At 46.8% G+C, this 25,595-nt stretch overlaps 1 protein-coding gene across 7 annotated transcripts in view; it reads right to left on the bottom strand.

The window, feature by feature from the left end:
• Window positions 1–25,595, bottom strand: part of USH2A (usherin) — a 1,078,291-nt gene that overhangs the window by 897,842 nt on the left and 154,854 nt on the right. The window lies entirely within an intron of this gene.

Genomic DNA, 25,595 nt, shown 5'->3' on the forward strand with positions numbered 1-25,595 from the left:
GTTTAATTTCAGTTATATCGCTTTTTTTTTATGCATCATTTTGTCATATTTGCAGTTTACAAATCACACACTGTATTAATAATAATACTACTAAGGCCTCTTGCACACTGCAAGTGATTCCGATTCAGATTCCGCTTTTGAATCAGTTTTTACATCCGATTCATATTCCGATTTGCAGTGTGCAGGGAGCAAACTGCAAGTGGGTGGAGCTTACAACAGCCAAGCAATCAAAATTCACTTATCGATTTTCAAGGGGAATATTTAAACTGCTGCCAGTCTTACACTGTTAATGGCAGAGGCTTCAAAATTACTACAGTCGGTCAATGGGTGACTGGGGTACAAATTTGCTAAAGGGGCAGGGCCACAAGCAGCCAATCAGATTTGCTTGCTGGATTCACACATTTTTGATGCCAGGAACCTGAAAGCTCACAAACTTGGTCATTGAGTGACTGTGTGTCAAGGTTACAAAAAGCGGGCGGGGCCAAAAACAAGTTTCACTGTCAAATATAAACTGCAGCCATTCTTAAGGTGGCCATACACTGGTCGATTTGCCATCAGATCAACCAACAGATAGATCCCTCTCTGATTGAATCTGATCAGAAAGGGATCGTATGGCTACCTTTACTGCAAACAGATTGTGAATCGATTTCAGCATGAAATCGATTCACCATCTGTGAAGCTCCCGCTGCTGCCGCCCCCCTGCATACATTACCTGATCCGGCCGGTGCGAGTCCCCCGGTCTCCGCTGTCTTCTTCTCCGCACTCGGCTCTAGCTTCACTTCACTTCCTGTCCGGGGAAGTTTAAACAGTAGATGGCGCTCTACTGTTTAAACTTCCTGTCGGGACAGGAAGCAGTGAAGCCTGCCGGAACCCAGTGGAGAAGGAGCAGCGGGGACAGAGGGGATACGTGCCGGCCAGATCAGGTAATGTATTGCCGCTAGCGTCGGTCGTCGGACATTCGAACGCCGCTATCAACGCACTCCCGACCTGCCGACGATCGAGCGAAATCTTCTGCGCAGACAGATCGACGGGAATGATCTTTTTCTGATGGAATTCGATCTTCCGGGCCAAGTTTGTGCAACGATTTCACAGCAGATTCGAACACAGTGATCGAATCTGCTGTATATCGGCGGGAAATAGAGTATGGGCCCCTTAACACTGTTAATGTCAGGGTTCTCAAAATTTGCACAGTTGGTCACTGGGAGACTGGGATTCATATTCAGGAAAATGGGTGGAGCCTACAACAGCCAATCAAAATTTACCTGTTGATTTTCAAGGGAAATGTTTACATTGCTGCCATTCTTGCACTGTTAATAGCAGATGCCTCAAACCTGCTACAGTTGGTAACTGGGGTTCAAATTCAGAAAAGGGGTGGGGCCACAAACGGCCAATAAGATGGGATGAATTTCAATGGGAATATAGAAATTAATACCAAGGACCCACAAGTTCATAAACTTGGTAATTGAGTGGCTGTATGTCAAGTTAAAAAAAGTGGGTGGCGCCAACAACTACAATTTTTACATGGGAAAATATAAACTGCAACCATTCTTACACTGTTAATGGCAGGGTTCCCAAACTTGAAACAGTTGGCCAATGGGTGAGTGGGATTAATATTTAGAAAGTGTATGAAGCCTACAGCAGCCAATAAAAATTCACCTATTGACTTTCAAGGTGAATATTTACATTGCTGCAATTCTTACACTCTTAATAGCAGATGCCTCAAATCTGGTACACTCAGTCACTGGGAGACTGGGATTTAAATTCTGAAAAGGGGGCAGGCTACAAAAAGCCAATCAATGTGTTTAATTTCATTGGAAAAATGCAACTTATTGCTGCCAAGGACCCTTAACCTCATAAACGTGGTCATTGAGTGACTGTATGTCAAGGTTAGAAACAGCCAAAAGCAAATAACTTTTTACATGGGAAAATATAAACTGCCGCCATTCTTACACTGTTAATGGCAGGGTTCTAAAACTTGACACAGTTGGTCAAAGCTCACAAACTTGGTCACTGAGTGTTTGTGGGTTAGGGTTTGAAAAAGTGGGCGGAGCCAACACCAGCCAAATATATACCCGGGCAACGTCGGGTCATCAGCTAGTTTTAAATAATTTTACTCAGTTCAGGTTCCCTTTAAGTAGGTTAAAGTGGTTAGAAAGTTACCCATAGGTTGCGGGTATTGTTAGGGCCCGTTTCCACTAGGAGCGGTGCGATGCGGCTACATAGCCGCATCGCACCGCAGGTGTCCTGAAACACATGCACGGCAATGGAAGAGTTTCCACTGCGTGCATGTTGTGTGGAGCAGATTCTCGCACAGCCGCATCCACCCGCAGCCGCCTCCTATCTCTTCAATTCACTTCCGCATTGGGAGATGCGGAAGTAACGGAGGAAACGGTGGAAGTGATGAGATGCGGCTAGGTTTCCGCATTCGCATCACTTTAGTAGTGGAAACCGGCCCTTAGGGTTATAAATAGGTTGGAGGATTTTGTTACAGTTAGGCATCGGTTGGGGGTGATTATTTGCAGTTAGGCTTCTGTTGGGGGAGTCAGTTAGGCCCCGTTACACTTAAAGAAAAACTCCTACCAAGAATTGAACTTTATTCCAATCAGTAGCTGATACCCCCTTTTACATGATAAATCTATTTATTTTCACAAACGGATCATCAGGGGGCGCTTTATGACTGATATTATGCTGAAACCCCTCCCATAAGAAGTTCTGAATACCTGTCTGTGAACCATTGTTGCATTGTGGGAAATAGCTGTTTACAGCTGTTTCCAACTGCCAAAAAAGCATGCAGCAGCTACATCATCTGCCAGCAGTAAAAATGTCACCATGTGATAAATGTCAGAATGTGAATCAGGGATTTAAAAGATTTTACAATGGGCAAACACTGACTAAATCATTTATACATAATTATTGTAAAAATGAAGCTTTTTTTTATTACATTATTTTCACTGGAGTTCTTCTTTAAAGGGAACCTGAACTGAGTAAAATTATTTAAAATAAACATATAATATACCTGCAAATGAATATTACATACTTACCTCGCCATCAGTTCTTCTCAGAAGCTCACCATTTTCTTCTATCAATGATTCCTTACAATCCTGACAAAATATTGTCAGAACTGAAACATATCAGTTGATGTCAGTTATATATCAGTTACTGTCAGTTATAACTGAAATGACAACTGATGTGCAAGGTCATGTCCATGTTTCCCTAAGGCTCAAGTGGGCGATATTGCAGTTTAACAGTGTGCTGACCAGGAAGCTGTTATGGGGTAATGGCCATTTTCAAACTGGAGGCAGGGAATTCCATCGATCAAAGGGGACAAACAGGACGCAGGAGAGGAGAAGGAGATTGATAAGTAGACTACACAGGAGGTAAGTATGACGTGTGTATGATTATTTTAACTTTTAATTTTCAGTTCAGGTTTGCCTTCAGCCTTTAGCCTCCATAACGAACAGGCAGAAATCTCTTGTAAGAGCAGTAAGAGGTTCTTTCTGGGTCTGCCAGGAAGGGGTTACATTTAAAGCATTAACCGCTTAGCATGTCCTGCGTTCTATTTATTGTTCCGCCATTTGCATATTCCATGACGAGGGGGTGGGGACTTCCCTCACTATCAATTTGTGAAAAATTAATGCTTTAATTCTGTATTTTCATGAGGAGGAAGGGAAAAAAACATGGCTGCATCGAGGCAGTGATTAATGACAACATTACTGGGCTTGGCCTGAAATTTATTCAGAATATATTACAATTATTTTTTTATAACTATCTGCTAATTATCATTTCACACTCTTCTAAGGATGTGATCATTTAAAAATGTGATAAGCCCAGCACCATTCTGGAGAAAAAAAAATTAAATTACAATAAAGTACAAAGAGAAAAAGTAAAGTTAAGCTCCATTTTAAAGTACAGTCACTGGTTATACATTTATAAGCAACTGTTGTAAAACCCTGCTAAAGCTAAAAGTCAATGGGAATTTGAAAAAAAAATCAAACAGATACTTACCTATGTAGAGATGCAGCGAACTGTTCTACTGTGAACAGTAAATGGGCAGCCTGCCTCTGTACTACTTCCGGGTCGGCAAGGTCCCTCAGTAATACGCAGGCACTGGCCCAGCGGCGCACGCACATGCACAGAGCGTGCCCGACCAATCAAGGCCAGCTGGGCCAGCGCCTGCATACTGTTGATGGACGTTGCCGACCTAAAAGTATTACAGAGGCAGGTTGTCCATGGACTGTTTGCAGTAGAACGGTTCACTACATCTCTATGCAGAGGAAAGGCGATGGGCCCTATAGAGCCTTTCTGTTACTCTCACGGTCCCTTTGTTCCAGCGATGTCAACCCCATTTGAATCCCCCACTGGAGGAGGCTTCAGAAGCCTTCGGGAGCCGAGTGCTCCCAAAGAAGAGCGGCTCTATACTGTACATGTGTGAGTGCGTGAGAGAGCATGTTTGCGCAGGCGTAGTATGGAGCCGCCCGACTTCGGGAGCACTTGGGCTTCGGAAGACTTCCAAAGCCTCCCTCAGCGGCAGAAAGCAGCATTTTTAATATAATTTATTGAAGAAAAGAGACCGTATCCATATTATACTGAGTTACTGTTATACTACGGTATAATGTGGGAGTCAGTGGCTCTGGTTGTAGCCCAGAAGCAGTGCTGCTCGGATACCACTTTTCACTATCTGGATCTAATCCGGATCCGGATACCCAGATATCCGAGGAGTTTAAAATTTTCCAATCCGGATTTGAATCGGATATCCAACCTCAGTATCCGGCCGGATTCGGATATCCGGATAGAAAACCGGAAGTGGCCTGAAAATGGCAAAAAAAAAAACACCTTTCGGAGGTCTCTCTCTCTCTCTCTCTCTCTCTCTCTCTCTCTCTCTCTCTCGGCCTGGATGCCTTCTAAAGGCATTTTGGCCATTGAGGGTGATTTTGGCTTCTGCTCGGATATCTGAACTAACTATCCGCCCGGATTTCAGATTTCAGATGGAAAATCCGAGTTTGCTCAGATAGTCTATTCGGATTTGAAAAAATATCAGAATTGCTATTCAAAGTTCGGATAGTGGAAAAAGTTCGGATTATCTGGGTAGTCCGTATATCCGAAATCTTGCTGAGCACCACTGCCCAGAAGGCATAGCTTCCCTTGCCAAAGACTCTGAAGATGTGGGACTTGTGAAACATTTGTTAGGCGGGCCCACGCTGCCCCACAGCCTTATCACAGCTACTGGTGTGTCATTTGAATGTTTTAACGGGATCAGTGAATAATGGCGCACAGCGCCTATGCATAAAAATGGCGCCGCATTAAAAAGATACGCTTATCGCTATTTATCGTTAGTACTGCATAATAATGGCGCACAGGGAAAAAAGAAGAAAAACGGCACACACTAACGTTATTTATCAATAGTGGCACACAGTAACGTTATTTATCAATAGTGGCACACACTAACGTTATTTACCAATAGCGCCCTACATAAGCCAAACTGCAGACGTTATTTAACTGCAAAACGGGGAATGGATTTAATGTAACACTGTCAAGGTTAGGGTTAGGCACCACTGGGGGGGGTCTTAGGGTTAGGCACTACCAGGGGGGTGGTTAGGGTTAGGCACCATCAGGGGGTGGTTAGTGTTAGGCACCACCAGGGGGGAGGTTAGGATTTGGCACCACCAGGGGGGGGTCTTAGGGTTAAGCACCACCAGGGGGGTCTTAGGGTTAGGCACCACCAGGGGGGTGGTTAGGTTAGGCACCACCAGGGGGGTCTTAGGGTTAGGCACTACCAGGGGGTGGTTAGGATTAGGCACCATCCGGGGGGTCTTAGGGTTAGGCACCACTAGGGGGGTCTTAGGGTTAGGCACCACCAGGGGGTCTTAGGGTTAGGCACCACTAGGGGGGTCTTAGGGTTAGGCACCACCAGGGGAGTTTAGAGGTTAGGGATAGGTACAGAGAGGGTTCTGTGTGTTAACGGTAAATAACAATAAGGCTTTAACGCTAAATAACAATAAGGCTTTAACGTTAAATAGCGATAAGCGTCAAACGGATTAGCGGCAACACCGTGCGCCATTATTCGCAGGCGCCATTTTCAGATGGATCCGTTTTAACAGCTTCAGGTACTGCAACGTCAGTCTAAGCAGCAATGACAAATAAAGTTGTTTTAAAGAGACTCTGTAACAAAATGTTCAGCCTTATTTCTTCTATCCTATAAGTTTCTATACCTGTTCTAATGTGCTCTGGATTACTGCAGGCTTTCCTAGTTGCACAGTGGCTGTGTTATCTCTGTTATATAATCTAATCTTCTCTCTTCTGTCGGCTCTGTCAGGCTCAGGCAGGAATGTGCTGTCTGCTGTTATTGGCAGAAGCTATATACACCCTCTCCACAGCCTATCACAAGCTGGTAACAGCCATGTCTTTTGTTTGTAAACACTGTCTAAAACTGGCAATTACAAGCCAGGATTGCAGCAGGGAGTGGCAGAAACAGCAAAGAGGGGCCCAGGAGAACATAATGAATAGAATGGTATGCTTTTTATTGTAAGAATTTTAGAGTACAGATATCTCTTTAAGCAACGTGAGTTGTGCTGGACAAGTTGTCTATTGAACACTTTACTTAAAATTCCTTCTTGCCATTAAAGCCTTCAGCTAAGCTGGTTTTGGTCATGTGTATGATTTACAGTATTTTTAAATGCAGAATCCACGTTTTACACAAAAAGCTAATAGTTGTGTAGCCTTATTACTGAGGTACCAGATGGTGTATTTAGAGCAATACCTGGTGTTGGCCTTTAAATACATGAAAAAAAAAAATAAAGATAGTAGAAACAGAGCACTTTCAGAAAACCTAGCTTCCCCTTTTTATACCTCTTTCTGAATTTTCTTTTGGTGTCGGCAAAATTTTAAGACCCCTTTGCAGTTTTTTTTTTATTAGGCCTTAACTTTAAGTGCTTAACATTATCAGATTGATTTTTGTAAAAACACACGCTGAAAATCTTAACGAGGGACAATATAAATGACACTATTTTATTGTCAGAAAAGTGGCAAATATGCCGATGTAATCTGGTTCCAATCCACATTACACCAAAGAGATATTTTAAAGATGAAATGTTGATCTTCGTAATCAATTTTATATAGTATTAACCAGTGACATCACAGCGCAAGAGACGGCAGGAAATGTAAATCTTACTAAGTGCTGCGATTCAGAGAGAAATTCCCATTTTACGACTTTTGCTGAGCAGGAAAAAGTTGGGGCAACTGGAATCAAGGTAAGTGCACTTAAAAGACACCTTTCAGTAACACAAAACTTTTCAAACGGGACAACAGATGGAACACATCCTTGTTTCCATTTTGGAAAAATTCTGCGCAGAAATGACTAGCTAATTTATAGATAAAGGTGCATCCTGTTAGCAGCAGGTTTGTCCTCTTGTCTAGTGATGGTCATGTCTAAGATCAGTGTACAAGAAGGATAATCAATCAGGCACTGCAGTTGTTACTACTATGTTCCTACTATAGCTGAGGTAGATGGCGGTGAGTACGAGGTGAAAAACGGGCAGCTTCAGTGGCATAGCAATAGGGGTTGCAGAGGTTGCGACCGCATTGGGGCCCTTCCCCTTCTTGCATCTCTGACACTGTGGTTGTCCTTGGCAGGAGTGGGCCGTATTTATTGTTATGTATAGAGTGCTTGGGGGGCTCAATGTAAAACTTGCACTGGGGCCCAGAGCTTCTTAGATACATCACTGGGCCACATAATGGCTGTTTTGCATGACACAGAGGCGCTCAGTGTGGTTTTGATGCTGATAAGCTGTATGCTCCTTTTTGATTGGCCTGATGAAGCGGGATTGAGCCTGTGAAACGTGTTGCCTATTTTTACTGTGGAGTATAAATAAATTGTTGTTTGACTGTTGATGCCACAGTCCTTCCTTTGTTTGCTATGTCTGCATGGATGGGATAGGCCCACCACTGCCCCATCGGTTTTAAGCTCATTTAAGTGACTTTTATTCTATTGGCGCCTCTGGAAAGCTTTTACGTTTTGCACGACGGTGCTTCTTCCGAGACTGGAAACAACCCCCTCCCCCCTTTCTACACAATACAAAGACTGTAATCCTTGAAATGCCGACTTTTGTATACTTCAGATCTATTGATGGTCATGTCTAGGATGGAGTAGCATGTGATCTGTTTGATCCTGCTTTAGCACATTATCATGGTTAGTAAGTGGTTAGTAAATCAGAGACTTACATATCGATCACATCACCAAACTGATTAAAGCTACTCCATTGAGTTCTCCTAGATATGACCGTCATTACTCTTGTCAAAAAGTCCTCAAAAAGCACTATTAGAGGCTAATATACAAGTTGGGCCTGTGGCAGTACGCAAACTTCTTCTGTGTGCTCCTCTATTCCTACTCCACGATCCTTAAAGGCAACTAAGCACTCTTTCTTTCACTACAATTTCTCCTGGCATAGAAACTGCCTTTTCTCCCCCCCCCCCCCCCCTCCCCTTCTCACAGTCCTTATTTATAGAAGTCAGAGGTGCTATATTAACACATTCACTATAGATAATCTTTTTGAAGAAACTGTCTTAATTACCCACCCCCCTCTGTTGATGAAATGCTATTGTTTACTTCTTGGTAGTGACTACAATAAAACAATTAGCTTCCTAAAATCTCTGAGTCCAAGGATGGACGGGCAGGCCTGTTGAAGTAGGCTAATAATACTTTGTTGAGTTTAAAATAAAAGGTGAAATGGAAGTTTATTTTAAGAATGAGACATATTGTTGGCATGCATTTTTCATGTGCTATTGAGATGCCTTGGGTGCTATAAATGGTGCTCGGTTCACCTTAAACATTAGATCTGATTTAAAAAAAAATAGGAGCAAACATACCAGTAATTAGCAATTGGCTGATTTCACCACCAAAAGTTGCAAACTAACAACACTAGTAAAGCTAGATGCAGTATCCAAAGGCTATGTGAACAAAACTTCAGTAAAGTTGCTGTGTGCTTTTCAGAATCAGAATCAGAATCGTTTATTTCGCCGAGCATGACTGGGTCGTGCCCGGAATTGTTTTTGGCACAATACAGTACAATACATATAGCTCAGGAGGAAAAAAAAAGGAAAACATAGATAGATAGAGACATAGTTAGATGACAGCAGACAGCAGATGTGACTAGTTAACATTGCATTGCAATACAGTATACATCACGGTCCCGGTGTGACACTGATATGGCTGACAGTTAGTCTTGTGGGCCGGTTGGTTCAGTTAACTAGTCGGCCGTATCGCGGCTAGCCCCGCTGCTCATTGGGGCTAGCGTTGATGGTAGTATATGGAGAGAGTTTAGGAGGTTGACCGCCGAGGGGAAGAACGAGTTCCTGTGTCTCGTGGTCTTAGTGGAGATGGCCCGTAGCCTCCGGCCCAATGGCAGCAGGCTGAAGTAGCGGTGGCCTGGGTGTGACGGATCGTTGGCAATCCTCAGTGCCCTGCCTTTCAGCCTTTTGTTGTGTAGCAGCGCAAGTGAGGGGAGGGGGCACCCAATGATCCTCTCTGCTGATCTGATGACTCTCTGTAATTTGTCCTTGTCGCTGACGGTGGCACCAGCATACCAGACCAGGATGGAAGAGCAGAGGATCAACTCGATGGTGGCGGAGTAGAAGTTGGTTAGAATCCCTTGAGTCATGCCGAACTTCCTCAGCTGGCGAAGGAAGAAGAGTCTCTGCTGTGCTTTCCGTTGGGTGGCAGTGATGTTGGGCTTCCAGCTGAGATCACTGGAGATAGTAGTACCCAGAAGCCGGGCGCAGGGAACACTGGCTACCTCAGTGCCATCGATGTAGATTGGAGGTGGGGTGGGGGCGGACTTCCTGAAGTCAATGATTAGCTCCACGGTTTTTGCAGTGTTCAGCACCAGTCTATTCTCCTTGCTCCAGTTGAAGATTCTCTCCACCTGCTGGCGGTACCCCTGGATGTCGTCCTTGGTGATAAGGCCAACGATGGTGGTGTCGTCAGCGAACTTGATGACCTTGACAGAATCTTCCTCAGATCTGCAATTGTTTGTGTAGAGGGAGAACAGCAATGGAGACAGGACGCAGCCTTGAGGAGCACCCGTGTTCGTGGTCGCTGCTTGGGAGTGGATATCTCCCAGTTTGACGACTTGGGTCATGTTGGTGAGAAAGTCTGTGATCCATAGTTGTAGACTCGGGTGGACTCCAAGTGCGGCTAGGTCCCGTTGGAGAATGCGTGGGCAGATGGTATTGAAGGCCGAGCTGAAGTTCAGGAGCAGTATCCTAACGTACGTGTCTGGCCTGTCAAGGTGGTCGTTGACGAGCTCCAGGCAGATATTGATCGCGTCATCGGTGGACCTGTTTGCTCTGTAGGCAAACTGGAAGGGGTCTAGGAGGGGCTAAGTGGAGAGCTTAAGGTAGGCTAGGACTGCCCGCTCCATGGTTTTCATGATGACGGATGTCAGGGCCACGGGCTTAAAATTGTTAAGTTCGGAGACCCCTTGTTTCTTAGGGACAGGTATGATGGTAGACCTCTTGAAGCATGCGGGGACCTTGCCTTCCTTTAGGGACTTGGTGTATATAGCGGAGAGGATGGGAGCAAGTTGCCAACAGCAGGTTTTCAGGCAGGCTGGAGATACTCCGTCAGGGCCAGAGGCTTTCCTGGCATTTAGTGATGATAAGAGGCGCAGTACCTCGGTCTCGCACACCACCGAGGGAGAGGGCATGCTCAGGATGTTGTTTGCAGGGCCCAGAGGTGGCGTAGCTGGTTTCAGGTTCCCCTCCGGGGCTTCCTGGTTCTCGAACCTGCAGTAGAATCTGCTGAGTTCTTCTGCTAGTATCGGGCTGGGAGTTGCATGCTGGGGCTGGGGCTTGTAGTTAGTGGCAGCCTTCAGCCCCTTCCATACAGCATGTGAGTCGTTTGAGCACAGGTTATGTTTAATTTTCTCAGCGTACTCTCTTTTGGCAGTTTTCAGCTCCCGATTAAGGTCGTTCCTTGCCCTTCTGTAGTCCTCCTGGTTTCCGGACTTGTGTGCAGCCTCCTTGCGCCTCCGCAACTGCCGTAGCTTGTTGGTGAACCATGGCTTGTTGTTCGGGTACACCTTGAAGGATTTTGTTGGTACACAAGAGTCCTCGCAGAAACTGATGTACGAGGCGACGTTGTCTGCCCATTCATCCAGGTTTGGCGCTTCTAGGGACTTCCAGTCTGTACATTCAAAGCAGGCTTGAAGTTTCAGTTTGGCCTCGTCTGACCACACCTTGACAGACTTAACAATCAGTTTCGCTGATTCTAGGCGCCTCCTGTAGGTTGGGATGAGATGGATGAGGCAGTGATCAAAGGAGCCCAGGGCTGCCCATGGAACCGCTTTATATGCCTCCTTCAGTGCCGTGTAGCAGTGATCGAGGGTGTTTCGGCCCCTGGTGGGGCAGGCTACATGCTGATGATAACGTGGCATCTCCTGGCGCAGGTTGGCCTTGTTAAAGTCACCCGCAACGACGAATAGTGAGTCTGGGAAGGATGTCTCCCACTGTGAGATAGTCTCGCTTAAGACCAGTAGGGCAGATTTGACATCCGCATCGGGAGGGATGTACACTCCGGCAAGGACATAAGAGGAAAACTCCCGTGGCGAGTATGGCGGCCTGCAGTTGATTAGCAGTAGTTCCAGGTCCGGAGAGCACTTCCTATCGAGTATCTCCGAGGAGGGGCACCATGCGGAGCTGATGTAGAAACAGATGCCACCCCCTCTTTTTTTCCCAGAGAGGACAGGGTCCCGGTCTGCTCGGATGATGGTGAAGCCCGGGAGAAGGAGGGCGTTGTTGGGGATATTCTCATGTAGCCATGTTTCTGTGAAGCAAAAGGCCGGGGTGATGCTGCCGAGGTCTCTCCTGTAGCAGAGAAGGCGCAGTTCATCTAGTTTGTTAGGGAGGGATTGGACATTTGCCAGGAGGACTGAGGGGATGGCTGATCGTAGACCCCTCTTCCTTAGCCTCACGCGGGCTCCGGCGCGACATCCTCTCCTCCGCTGACCTGACCGGAGTTTCAGGGCTGGGTCCAGGACCTGTTGTATGTGGTCCCAGACTAGAGTGGTCAGGAGCCTGGCTTCAGTGGATGGGGGGGCCATGTGGTTCCCACTCTAGAAGTTGTTCCTTTGTATAGGTAGTGCGTGTGGCGGGGGGCGGCATGGGCAGGCCGCGGCCGCCGACGTGAGGGGTGGTGGGACGCCAGCGGTGGGTGGGGGAACATGGCATCCTAGTGCCTCCAGCTTGCTCAAACACAGCCTAGTGCCTCCAGCTTACTTAGGCACAGCCCAGCACCCCAAAGTTAAACACAGCCCAGCACCCCCAAGGCAGGTCTCAGCACCACAAGTCAGTCGCTGCACCAAAGACAGCATAGGTCAGCGGAATGCATTCAGGCAAGGCAGAAGCAGGGTAGGCCAGGGGTTAGCAGGGATGGAGGGCAGAAAAGCAGAAACCGCTGTGGGTGAGCAGATAGGCAGGCAGTCAGCAAAACTAACAGAGCTGTGGATGAGCAGATAAGCAGGCAGGCATTTAGGCTGACAAGGTAGCGTTCATTGCGCAATTAGCGCAACCCGTGTTACCAAGATAATGTGAGTGTTGCTGAGTAAAGTAACGCACGTTATGCTACTTTACCAAATTGTCCATATGCCTCAAAATCACTAACCACAAGCACAACAACTATCTATGCATTCTTATGTGTCCAGATAGAGGTGATACAAAGAACCAGCAAATAAATATTTATGAAGAAAATCTCTAGGTAGACCACACTAAGGGCTGGTTCACATGGACGTCTGCCGAGCTTTTGCTTGGCGCTCGTTCAAACGCTGGCATTTAGGCGGTAGCTTTTGAAGGATTTTGGGAAGCCTTCAAGGCTAGAGGTTTAGGTTCCTACATTGGTTTCCCGACGTTTACTGCCTTTGAAAGCAACATGTCGCTTTTGAGACGAGACGCAATGCTGGGATCAACCGCCAGGCTTTCATGAAAGCCTGCAAAAGCCAACCCCAAACGCTCCCATTCACTTGAATGGGACGTTGGTAGATCCCAATAAACATTGCATCCAAAGCGCCGCGTTTAACACCGCAAAAGCAGCCGTGTCAACTAGCCCTAACTCTGAGGCATATGTAGAAAACTTCAATAAAGTTGCTGTGTACAGAAACCACACAGCAATGTTACCATTAATTATGCTGGCAACGTAATAAGGACGCTTGTGGCCAGCCCTTAGGAGGCCGAAATGTCCGACAAGTGCACAGTTCAGCCTCCTGTGTCAAAGAGGTCTAAGTGTTATACAGGGTGGTTCTAGAATTATTGCTACCTGAGGCAAACGTGTGAAGATACGACCCCACCCCCTGATTTTGAATGATCACACAGCACCTGACAATTTACTCTGCTTATTTTGCTGCAGCTCAACACAATAGTACACTGGCTGGCTGTGAGTATGTGAGAAACAAATTCCTCACTCTCAGCCACTCCATTCCTCCCCAGGAAAGTACACACAGTACAAACATGCTGCTCCTGAAATCTCTGTGCCTGATGCAAATGTTTTACCTTGCTTCAAGAGAGAACCTGCCCTGGTGTTACATGTGTAAAGTCAGTTACCCAATTTGTGCAAATCACGGTGTAAATATAGGTAAAATGAATGTGTGCTGGCTGCACATGTTAAGTTTACTGTTATTTCATGAATAACCCCTAATCAGTCTTGTAATCCGCTGAAAAAAAAAACAGAGTTTGGCGGTAAATAGACACCTCATGAGTTACAGCTAGTTCAAGAAAATATTAATCTCTACATATAACGGAAGACAGAGATTTAAATGGAATATGCGCAGATATATGCAAAACAGAGAGTCACTTTTACCGGGATTTGGCAAATGCTGTCACTCAACACAGGCACTCACATCTTGCAAGGTTTGCCCATTCAGCTCTTTGACCTGATGAAGAGGGCTTGGACCCTCAAAACGTGTTTGTCCATTATCCAATTATCCCTGCTAGATGTCCTGCATTAGGAAGTAAAGGTGGCTATACATCTCTTGACTTGTCGGTCGGTCAACCATTCTATTAAAATCCTTATAGAATCAGATGAAAATCGGTGCCAAAATTGGTTGTCAATTTCGGGTCAAGGTTGGTGGCATGTATCGGTCAGACATGCTGAATTCCCGGGCCCCAAATGTTACATGGACACCCACCCTCCTCCATGCCAATGCCTTAATGCTTTACCTGTGTCACACCATCCCCTAAGTGTCTGCCACTGTGTCTGCATTCTTCTTCCTCATTAGTGCTCCACGGGGTCACCGGCATATTGCACGTAGGGTGCAAGTATGGCTTCGCACACGCCCCACGTGCAATACGCTGGCAACTACATGGGGCACCAATGAGGAAGAAAAATATGGACGTTCGGGGGACTGCAGACATGTATTAATGCACAGGGGATTAGCAGCGTTTTATTTATTTTCAAAAGACTTAGTGAATGGCAGTAGCTCAGTCTAACTGCCAAAAGGGTGTGTTTGTGTGTGGGGAAAGGAGGGGGGCTACCTGCATCTTTATATAGAGTCTTCCCAGGGAGTGCTCTTGTAAAGTATAATTAATATACTGATAATCCCCTATGCAGAAATGGGCTAGTCCAAAACCTGCCAGTTCTGTCAGATTTCTAACAACTGCAAGTGACAGCAACATAGTAGAAAAGTAATTTATGGTTCAATTTACTCTAAGGCTACTTTCACAGTTGGACGTTGCGTTTTGATGCGATGTTAAAGTCGCAACGCAAACTAACAACGCAACGTCCCAAAAATGTCACAACGCAACTCTATGCCCTGTTCTCATCACATACAGTAGAGTATACAGGCAATGAAAAGTATTCTTTCAGGTCATTACTGAGCATGTGCAAACAGTCCACCACAGCTAATAACGTGCATAACGCACAGCATGCAGCACTTTCTAATAATGCTACACGTTACACACAAACGCAACGTGTGCACTGTGAATGTCGCACAGACTTAGTATTACACGTTAAAACTTTTTCTAATGTGCGACTTTAATGTCGCACTGTGAAAGAGGCCTAAAAGAAACTTAAGAAACATACTTCTTATTTGTATGCGTTTACAGGTATTTTAAATGTGACCATTTTTTTGCAATAGGGGAGCTTTAAAGAGAACCTGGGGTGGGTTTATGCAATCAATATTAGGACACAGAGGCACATTCTGCATACTATCACCAGCCTCTGTGTCCTTATAGTGTGCCCCCAGTCTCCCCCCGTGCTCTGCTGTCCCCCATTATAAAAACCACCAGGCTAGCGACACACAGATTGTCGCTAGTTGGCTGTTTACATTCAGGCTGCCACTCACCGCCGCTCCCCCGCCTCCAGTAGAGCGCAGCTCCCCGCCTGTGTCCCTTCCCTCCCCGCCTCCGTAAGCTTCCTCCAATCGGCTTACAGAGGCGGGGAGGGAAGAGACGTAGGCGGGGAGCTGCGCTCTACAGGAGGTGGGGTTGTGGTGGTGAGTGGCAGCCTGAATGTAAACAGCCGACTAGCGACAATCTGTGTGTCGCTAGCCTGGCGGTTTTTATATGGGGAACAGCAGAGCACGGGGGGAGACTGGGGGCACACTATAAGGACACAGAGGCTGGTGGTAGTATGCAGAATGTGCATCTGTGTCCTAATATTGATTGCAGAAACCCACCTCAGGTTCTCTTTAAGTAAAAAAAAAAAAGGAAAAGAAAAAACAAAAAAAGGTAAAAATCAGCATTTGCCTTTAAGCATGCAGTTTGCCTTTCTACTTTAAGTAACAGCGCAGGACAATATAAGCCCACTATCAATTGTACTGTCCACTGAAAAATACCCTCCAAGTTATAATAAAACATTGCTGACCTAAAATCTGTTAGCGTGCCGCCAGTGCGTTTAAGAATTCACGTGGACCAAATGCATCTATTAAACTGGATGGAGATACATTATGTATAGGGATAAAAATTCAGAAACTCCTCCACAAATGCGAATTCCTTTAGCGATGATGAATGACCCACCTAAGGCATATCATTTAATTTCAATAAGGAAAATAAGGGGAAAAAAAGCGCGAGAGAGAGAATGAGAAGGGGACCAGGGCGGCGAGAAATGTTAAAAATAACTGTATTGTTAACAAGAATTATGAGTCATTTTTGAAACTATTAAAATTGGCCTACGTGGATTCGTATGGTCTGCGTTTTGAAAATAGGCGCAGAGCTGATTTGAATACGCCGTCCATATCGCTGACAGGTGATCAATTCTTAGCGAAAGTGACGCAGACCTACAGGGCATCCAGCAAAGTGTGGGCGGCATTAAAGGGGCACTCTGGTCTTACTAAAACTTGGGATACAGCTTTGCATTGAGGGGTTGTTGAAATGAATACTTACCCTAAATTAATCATAAGCTTGATCAAAATAACCTGAAGGGGTTCTGTGTGTGTGTGAGTGGGGGGGGTTGAAAATAAAAACGAACACTTACCTGGGGCTTCTACCGGCCCTCTGCAGCTGTTATGTCCCGCGCCGTCCTCCTCCGATCCTCGGTATTCGTCTAACAAGACAAACAGTGCTCGCTCCCGTGTGCTTGTTCTACGCCTGCGCAGTAAGCTCCCGGTGACACGCGTGGCCACGGGCGTGCAGCCGTGGTCTTATTAGAATCTTAATTACACCGGGGCCGCCAGCGGAGAACGGAGGAATGTATAGGACGGAGCGGGACAGTACAGCTGCATGGGGCTGGTAGAAGCCCCAGGTAAGTTTTTATTTTCAAACTCCCCCCAGAGAACCCCTTTAAAAGACAACTGTAACGAGAGGGATATAAAGGTTGCCATATTTATTACATTTTAAACAATACGAGTTGCCTGACTATCTTGCTGATCAACTGCCTCCAGTTCTGGTTCTCTAATGAAGCAAGGGGAAACACGTACATAAGGCACAGAGAGTACAGGGGCAGAATGTTTGCACTGTGTGTTTACACTTACAGCAGGAGGAGAAACGAGAGGAGAGCTAGCGAGATGAAGAGGTCATCATTGGGGAAAAGCAGCTTGTTCTGCTGTGTGAGGAGTCTGGCAGTGAGTGAGGAGGGGAGGCAGGAGAGCAGCAGTGTTTCATTTGACTTGCACAGCAGAAGGGGTAAGGCAGCACTGCTGTCCTGACTGAGGAGGAATGGCGGATGGCCAACTCGCTGAGGGTGAGCAGTTTGTTTGTCACAGACTCGCAGCCAGCCAGCTTGTTATTATGTTGAGCTGCAGCATGTCATGTCTGAAGCTGTTGCATACGCTCCCTTGCTGACTGAAAACATTGACAAACAAATGAAGTAGAGTAAATTGTCGGGTGCTGTGCAAATCATTCCAAATCGTGATGGGGGGGGGGGGGGCATCCTCAGAAGTTTACTTCGGGCAGCAAAAAGTCTAGATCTGGCCCTGACTGCCTCTAATACTTTAGACATAAACCCTGAGCAAGCATGCACCAGACCAAGGGCTTCTGACATTATTATCAGACCTGACAAGATTAGCTGCATGCTTGAATCAGGTGTCTGATTCAGACACTACTTCAGCCACATTGACCAGCACGGCTGCCAGGTAAACTGGTATTGTTTAAAATGAAACAAATATGGCTAGTGGTGTAACTAGAAATCACCGCCCCTCCTCTCCCCCCCCCCCCCCCCCCTCCACCTTCTGCACAGGAAAACTGAGTGAGAGCCAATTGGTTAGTGCACACTTAAATGTGTTCCCAATGCAGAAAACAACAGACAGCAGTGAAGAACTGCACGCCATTTCTCTATCAATTACATTAGCTCATGTGATAAAACATGCATGTGTTCATACAAACAGTCACACATGATGTGCAGAAAACGCATACAGAAAACCGACAGACAATTGTGCTCCCAGTCTCAGCTTATTACACTCACTCTGTCCATCTCTGATGGAGCACAACTGGCTCTGCAGACTCCTCCAGCATCACTACAGTACACAGCACTTGGGGAGGGCTAGAGAGGTTGGGGTCTGGTGCTGTACACAGGACCCTGCAAAACACTGAATAGGGACTGTCTACAAATCTTTGTCTGCAAAACTTTGTATGATTTGTTATCAGTGGCTGAGCAGATGCAGTCATTAGAACAATTGTGCAGAGAGCAGAAAGTTTTTTCCTTTCGAGCCTTTAGTTGTCAGTCTCTCAGGACAGGGAAAATAAACTTCTCCCCCCACTGGGCCCCCTGTGGCTTCTGGGCCCCCCTGTGGCTGCATCCCTTGCAGGGTCTATTGTGATGCCCCTGAATATGGCAGCCTTCATATTCCTCTTGTCACAGTTGTGCTTCAAAATGGGGCCCTGATCAGTAATGTTGTGTACTTGCATTGTTTATTTTACCCCCTTTTTAAGATACAGGCGTGTCATTCCTTCCATGTACAGGATACATTTCCACTGTTGTGAATTTTCATTGTTTCTCTGCATGCGAATTAGACTGGGAAATGCAGCCTATTGAAATCAATAGGCTGCCGTCAGAATCGCATGCAGAGGAAAATTTGGATGGCCATGCTACATTTTTTTGCATCACACATCTGGATCCCTATAGCAGTGCATGGTGCGACCGGAGCAATGATGTATTAACCTCCTTAGCGGTAGGCCCAACGCTGTGTCAGGCATACCACTCACTGGCCTCAGGAGTCCCCCGGGGTTAATGGAAAAGATCGCATGTCTGCAAAACCTTTAGCTAGCACTAGGCTAGCTTGTATAAGTAGCTGGCACCCCCCTGATCTCCCCGCTTATACATTACCCAGCCTGGCTCCAGCGATCGGTGCAGCCTCCCCGGACAGCTTTGCTCTCTCTATGGGGAGGATCGGGTCTGCGCATGACGTCATGTACGATCCTCCCCATAGAGAGACCGGAGCTGTCCGGGGAGGCTGCGCCGATCGCTGGAGCCAGGCCGGGTAATGTATTACGTGGCTGGATCAGGTTATTGGGGGTGCCGGCTAATTATACAAGCTAGCCTAGTGCTAGCTAAAGGTATTGCAGACATGCAATCTTTACATTAACCCTGGGGGACTCAAAAGCTGCAAAAAGTGAAGCAAATACTTACCTAAGGAGAGGGAAGGCTCTGGGTCATATAGAGCCTTCCGTGTCCTCTCTTGGTGCCCTCTATCCTGTGCTGGCTCCTCCCTCGTTTCAATCCTCCACCGAAAGGGTATTTGGAAGTCTTCGGGAGCCGTGTCCTCCCGAAGACGTGCGGCTCCATACTGCACACACGTGAGCGTGTAAGAAAGCGTGCTTGTGCAGGTGCAGTACAGGGCCGCCCTTCTTCAGGAGCACTCGGGCTCCCTGAAGACTTCTGAAGCCTCCTTCGGCTGGGTAAAGCAGTATTTGACTAAATTAGTAGAATACTGCTACCGGGCGACCCAGCACCGGTACGAGGGGACCAGGAGAGGAGCGGGAAGACTCTATAGGACCCAGAGCCTTCCCTTTCATTGGGTAAGTATCTGTCTCATTTTTTTAAATGCGGTTCCCATTCACTTTAAGACAAAAAAAAATGAGATTGTAGGCTGATGGCCCTTTTGGCAATCTGAGGTGGAAGACGGGACAGAGAAAGTGGGAGTTGGGCCCCTTGAAACCCACTAGATCCCAGGCACCTAGGTTGCGTTGTGGATGATCCTTTTCTGGGCTTACCTGGGGCTTCTACCAACCCCTAGAAAACATGTGTCCCTTGCCGTAGCTCCGTCCTGCTTGTAGTTTCTGATGGACTGCTGACCCCATTGGTTTGGCGTCTTCTTTGCATACGCAGTACTACTGCGCAGGCGCAATATACCCCCGGTGACTGGGACGGGTTCTGGGCCCACACATGCGAAGAAGACGCCAAGCAACCAGAAGTCCTGATGTCATTTACTCCCATACTGCTTTTTTCTCCTAGAATCTGCACTGTCATAGTTATGTCATAGTTATCTTGCTTTGTAAACATGTGAGAACAGCAAGATCAGATTTTAGGAGCTTCACACTGAACTGCCCTCAGCCAATCAGAGAGGAGCAGGAATGTGGGAGGGGAGATGTCAAGCTCCCTTCTTGTCGGCGATGGCGAAAATAGACCCAGGCTGGCTGAGATAAGATGTATTACTGAAGAAACATTTCTGATTAGATTGGAGTACTTGCAATGCAGTTTGAGGTTCCAGGTTGCATAATAAACACAAATCTGTGGATAAATGGAATTTGATTTTGTGGCTCACAATCCCTCTTTAATCATGTATGCTGCCTGGACGTGATTGTCACATCCAGGCGGCTGCTTCTGTGCTGCAGCACGCTCCCGTGCGTGATCGCGCGCGCTGCTGTGCCGCCCCCCATTAGCCTGGAGATCAATGAATGGGAACATAGTTCCCATTTATTGACCTAAGTCCCCGGTACAAAGACCGACAGAAGCCGCAGTCTTTCTGAGAAAAAAAAAGTTTCCCGTCCTCCTTACACTTCCTGGAAGCTTCCAGGTTTAACCTCCTTAGCGGTAACCCCGTGTGTGACACGGGGTAAGCCGCCGGAGGGTGCCGCTCAGGCCCTACTGGGCCGATTTACTTAATTTTTTTTTTGCTGGACGCAGCTAGCACTTTGCTAGCTGCGCCAGCACCCCGATCGCCGCCGCCGCGCGCCCGATCGCCGCTATCCGGTGCGGCGCGCGCCCCCCCCCCCCCAGACCCCGAGCGCTGCCTGGCCAATCAGTGCCAGGCAGCGCCGAGGGGTGGATCGGGTCTCCCAATGACGTCCCGACGTCGCTGACGTCGGTGACGTCATCCCGCCCCGTCGCCATGGCGACGGGGGAAGCCCTCCAGGAAATCCCGCTCTTTGAACGGGATTTCCTGATCGCCTATCGCCGGAGGCGATCGGCGGGGCTGGGGGGATGCCGCTGAGCAGCGGCTATCATGTAGCGAGCCCTCGGCTCGCTACATGATAAAAAAAAAAAAAAAATTTAAAAAAAACTGTTGCGCTTCCCCCTGGCGGTATTTTTCATACCGCCAAGGGGGTTAAAGAAAAAAAATCACTGTGGCCATCTTGTGGCCAAATAGTAAAACTATATCTACATACATTTTTTTTTCATAAAATAAACACACATTATTACATTTAAAATTAACTTACCTCCCACACCAAAAATTACCCAAATAAATCTTTTAATGAAAAAAAAATTACAATTAAAAAACACACAAAACATAAATGGTTACCTAAGGGTCTGAACTTTTTTGATATGCATGTGAAAAGGGTATATTACGAACATTTTTTAAATTATAAGCTTGTAAATAGTGATGAACGCAAAACTGAAAAAATACACCTTTATTTCCAAATAAAATATTGGCGCCATACATTGTGATAGGGACATATCTTTAATGGTGTAATAACTGGGACAAATGGCCAAATAAATTACATAGGTTTTTATTATGGTAGCATGTATTAGAGGAGGTAACTTAAGGAATGAAGAGGTAAGATAACTCTCCCACTGTGTGGTGGTACGTTTTCTCTTGCCGTATTATCTCCAGCATGATCTTAGTGAATTTAGGCCAATGAGAGTTATACAAATATTAGAAAAAATTGGGTAAGGGATAGGTTAAGACCAATGTTTGGCTCATTGTTTTTAGTTATATTTTTATGGGGGTGACATTAAAATATACCAATAATAAGTCTGAAACCTAAAGAGGTAAAATGGATGATGGATACTGTTGCATGAAGGATACACACACACACACACACACACACACACACACACACACACACACACACACACACACACACACACATATATATCCCACCTAATAATCTACAAGTGTCCCTGCGTCCCATGTCCGTGTGTCAGTGCTTTTGCGCTACTGCACATGTCCTGCACACAGGACATAGCCGTTGGGACAGGACACAGGGGCCAGGAGACAGGCTGGCCGTCCGAGAGGGCGGGCATGTGTGCGCATGCAGCAGGCGCGCAGCGGACGGGTGCGTGCACGGCGACAGACCTAGAGCCCATTTTTAAATCGGGCTTAGGTCACTAGTATATATATATATATATATATATATATATATATATATATATATATATATATATATATATATATATATTTACAATCATAGGTATAGTACAACATCTATTTAAAGGGAACCTTTACCCTGATAACCCTCACTTACATGGGGCTTTCCCAAGTCCCCTGTAGAAATGGCCCGAACGGTTCGCCGGCGAACGGTTCCCGGCGAACTTTCGGAGAACCGCGAACTTTACTGGAAGTGCGGTTCGCCCCCATAATGCACCATTGGGGTCAACTTTGACCCTCTACATCACAGTCAGCAGGCACATTGTAGCCAATCAGGCTACACTCCCTCCTGGAGCCACTCCCCCACTTATAAAAGGCAGGCATCACCGGCAATTTTACTCACTCGTGTGCCTGCAGTAAATAGAGAAGGAACAGCTGCTGCTGCTGCTGCTGCTGCAGACTCTCATAGGGAAAGATTAGCTCTTGTAGGCAGTGGTGCTTCGAAATTTCGCATGCGCGAAATTTCACATCGTAATTCACCGTTTTCCATCGTAATCGTAATGCGAAATTTATGGGAGGATGCGTAATAAATTACGTGTGGACCGTAATTATGTATCATCATTTGGTATGACTTCGTATCTTCGCGAAATTATGGTTCATTACAATATTAGTCATTTTGCATTGATGCACGCTTACAAATTTCCGCATGCGGGCATGTTATGTTAGCAACGCGCATGCACTGTTTAATGCGTATGTTTATACGCATCATAAGCATGATTATACGCATTAAAATATAGTATGCGCATGCGCACTGGCTAGTTAAGTGATGCCTAATTACATTACGCAATTTTGTTTACACGCGTAGTATCGTAGCCGTAACTACGCTGTACCCGTATCTTCGTAAAATACTACGCGAAGTTTAATGCGAAGTTTTACGATGCCGAAAACTTCGTGAAATTTGCGAAACGAAGTTTTTTGGCCATTACGAGCACCACTGCTTGTAGGCTTCTTAGCTAGCTCCTTGCTAATTCTTATTGCTAAAATAGCACCCCACAACAGCTCTTTTGAGAGCTAATCTTGTTCTTGTGATCTTTTTTTTTTTTTTAGTGTGTGTGTGTCCCACTGACACTTGTGTTGCATAAACAGTCTTGATAATTCATACTGTATGTGCCACTGCCAGGTCCAGCACATTCAGTGACTACCTGTGTGTGTGACAGGTGCACATTGTAATACCCAGTACTGCATATACCTACCTACCTGTTGTTCACAGTGCACCCACCTACCTTCGCGAGCTGAGCGCACGCAGTGTCACTGTGCCTGTCCGCTACCTGTCTGTATGTGACAGGTGCACATTGTAATACCCATTACTGCATATACCTACCTACCTACCTGTTGTTCACAGTGCACCCACCTACCTACATGAGTTGAGCGCATGCAGTGTCACTGTGCCGGTCCGCTACCTGTCTGTGTGTGACAGGTGCACATTGTAATACCCATCACTGCATATACCTACTTGTTGTTCACTTCAGTGCACCCAACTACATACGTGAGTGCATGCAGTGTCACTGTGCCTGTCCACTACCTGTCTGTGTGTGACAGATGCACATTGTAATACCCATTACTGCATATACCTACCTGTTTTTCACAGTGCAACCACCTACCTATGTGAGCTGAACGCACACAGTGTCACTGTGCCTGTCTGGTACCTGCTGTCTGTGTGTGACAGGTGCACATTGTAATACCCATCACTGCATATACCTACCTACCTGTTGTTCACAGTGCACCCACCCACCTACATGAGTTAAGCGCACGCAGTGTCACTGTGCCTGTCCGCTACCTGTCTGTGTGTGAAAGGTGCACATTGTTATACCCATCACTGCATATATCTACCTGTTGTGTTCAGTGCACCCACCTTATCACTGCATATACCTACCTGTTGTGTTCAGTGCACCCACCTACCTACGTGAGTGCACACAGTGTGATATACCACTTCGTGCATACCTGTTAACTGCACCTGTGTGACTGCACATTGTATTAGTCAAGTCAGTGCATACCTTTCACTTCATCCCCCCCCCCCCCCGATATGGACAAAACAGACAAAACAGGTAGAGGCAGAGGTAGAGCCAGACCCAGAGGAAGGCCACCCGGCAGGTCTGTGTGAGGTTGTGTTGATTTTGTGCAGCCCTGGCCCAAAGTACAGTGCTCAAAAGAAGGCACGTCCCATCAACTCCCAAGATTGTCAGGACGTGATTGACTATTTAACACAGAACACCTCATCTTCCACAGCCACCAACGCTACTACAAGCACCACATCTGCTGCATTTGACACTTCGCAGGAGTTAATTGGTAGGGAATTAACTGATTCACAGTCGGTATTGTTACAACCAGATGAAGGTGCTAAGCAAGTTACACCACCTCATATGTCTGAGTTAGGCGGCGCCACTATGGACGTAACGTGTGAGGAGGAGGATGATGAAGTACCTGCTGTTGGTGCATTTTTGAAGGTGTCTGAGGCAAGCGAAGCTGGGCAGGATGATTATGATGATTACAAGATGACCAAGGGAGCTCGTCATCAGAAACAGCTGGTGGCAGTGTCCGGCGCCATGTATCGCCACCTATGTACAGCCAGCCAACATGCCCTTCGACGTCAGCTGCTGATGCCACCATAGTGCCATCACCCCAGGGGGGCTCAGTAGTTTGGAAACTTTTTAATGTGTCTACCTCAGATCGGAGCAATGCCATCTGTTCTCTCTGCCTCCAAAAATTGAGCCGTGGAAAGGCCAACACTCACGTAGGGACAGGTGCCTTACGAAGGCACATGGAGAAAAGGCACAAACTGCAATGGGAAGAGCACCTGAGCAAAAGAAGCACACAAAAGAAAAGCCACCCTCCTTCTCCTCTTCCTCCTTCAGGTGCAGCACCTTCAGCCGCTTTCTCCCTTGCACCTTCACAGCCACCCTCTTCCACTCCACCTCAGCCCTTGAGCAGTGCCTGATCCTCTGCCCACAGCAGCCAGGTGTCCGTGAAGGAAATATTTGAGCAGAAGAAGACAATTTCTGCCAGTCACCCCCTTGCCCGGCATCTGACAGCTGGCGTGGCGGAACTGTTAGCTCGCCAGCTGTTACCATACCAGCTGGTGGACTCTGAGGCCTTCCATAAATTTGTGGCCATTGGGACACCGCAGTGGAAGATGCCAGGCCGCAATTATTTCTCTAAAAAGGCGATACCCAAACTGTACCGCGAAGTTGAGAGGCAAGTGGTGTCATCTCTGGCACACAGCGTTGGGTCAAGGGTCCACCTGACCACAGATGCCTGGTCTGCCAAGCACAGTCAGGGCAGGTACATAACTTTCACAGCCCATTGGGTGAACCTGGTGACTGATTGGCAAGCAGGGAGTGCATGGCTGTGCAGCGGACCAACTTCTGACACCTCCACGGCTTGCAGGCAGGCCTCCTGCCACCTCCTCTCCTCCTGCTACATCCTCTTCGCTGTCGTCCTCCTCCTCCTCCTTGGCTGAGTGGCAGTTCGTTCAACTCTACTGGTGCTGCGATCTCCTCTCCAGCTACACAGCCCCAGCTCCCCAGGGCCTATGCTGCATGCCAGGTATGACGGTTTCACACCATCTTAGACATGTCTTGCCTCAAAGCG

Source organism: Hyperolius riggenbachi, chromosome 4, assembly GCF_040937935.1.
Source record: "Hyperolius riggenbachi isolate aHypRig1 chromosome 4, aHypRig1.pri, whole genome shotgun sequence".
Taxonomy (NCBI): domain Eukaryota; kingdom Metazoa; phylum Chordata; class Amphibia; order Anura; family Hyperoliidae; genus Hyperolius; species Hyperolius riggenbachi.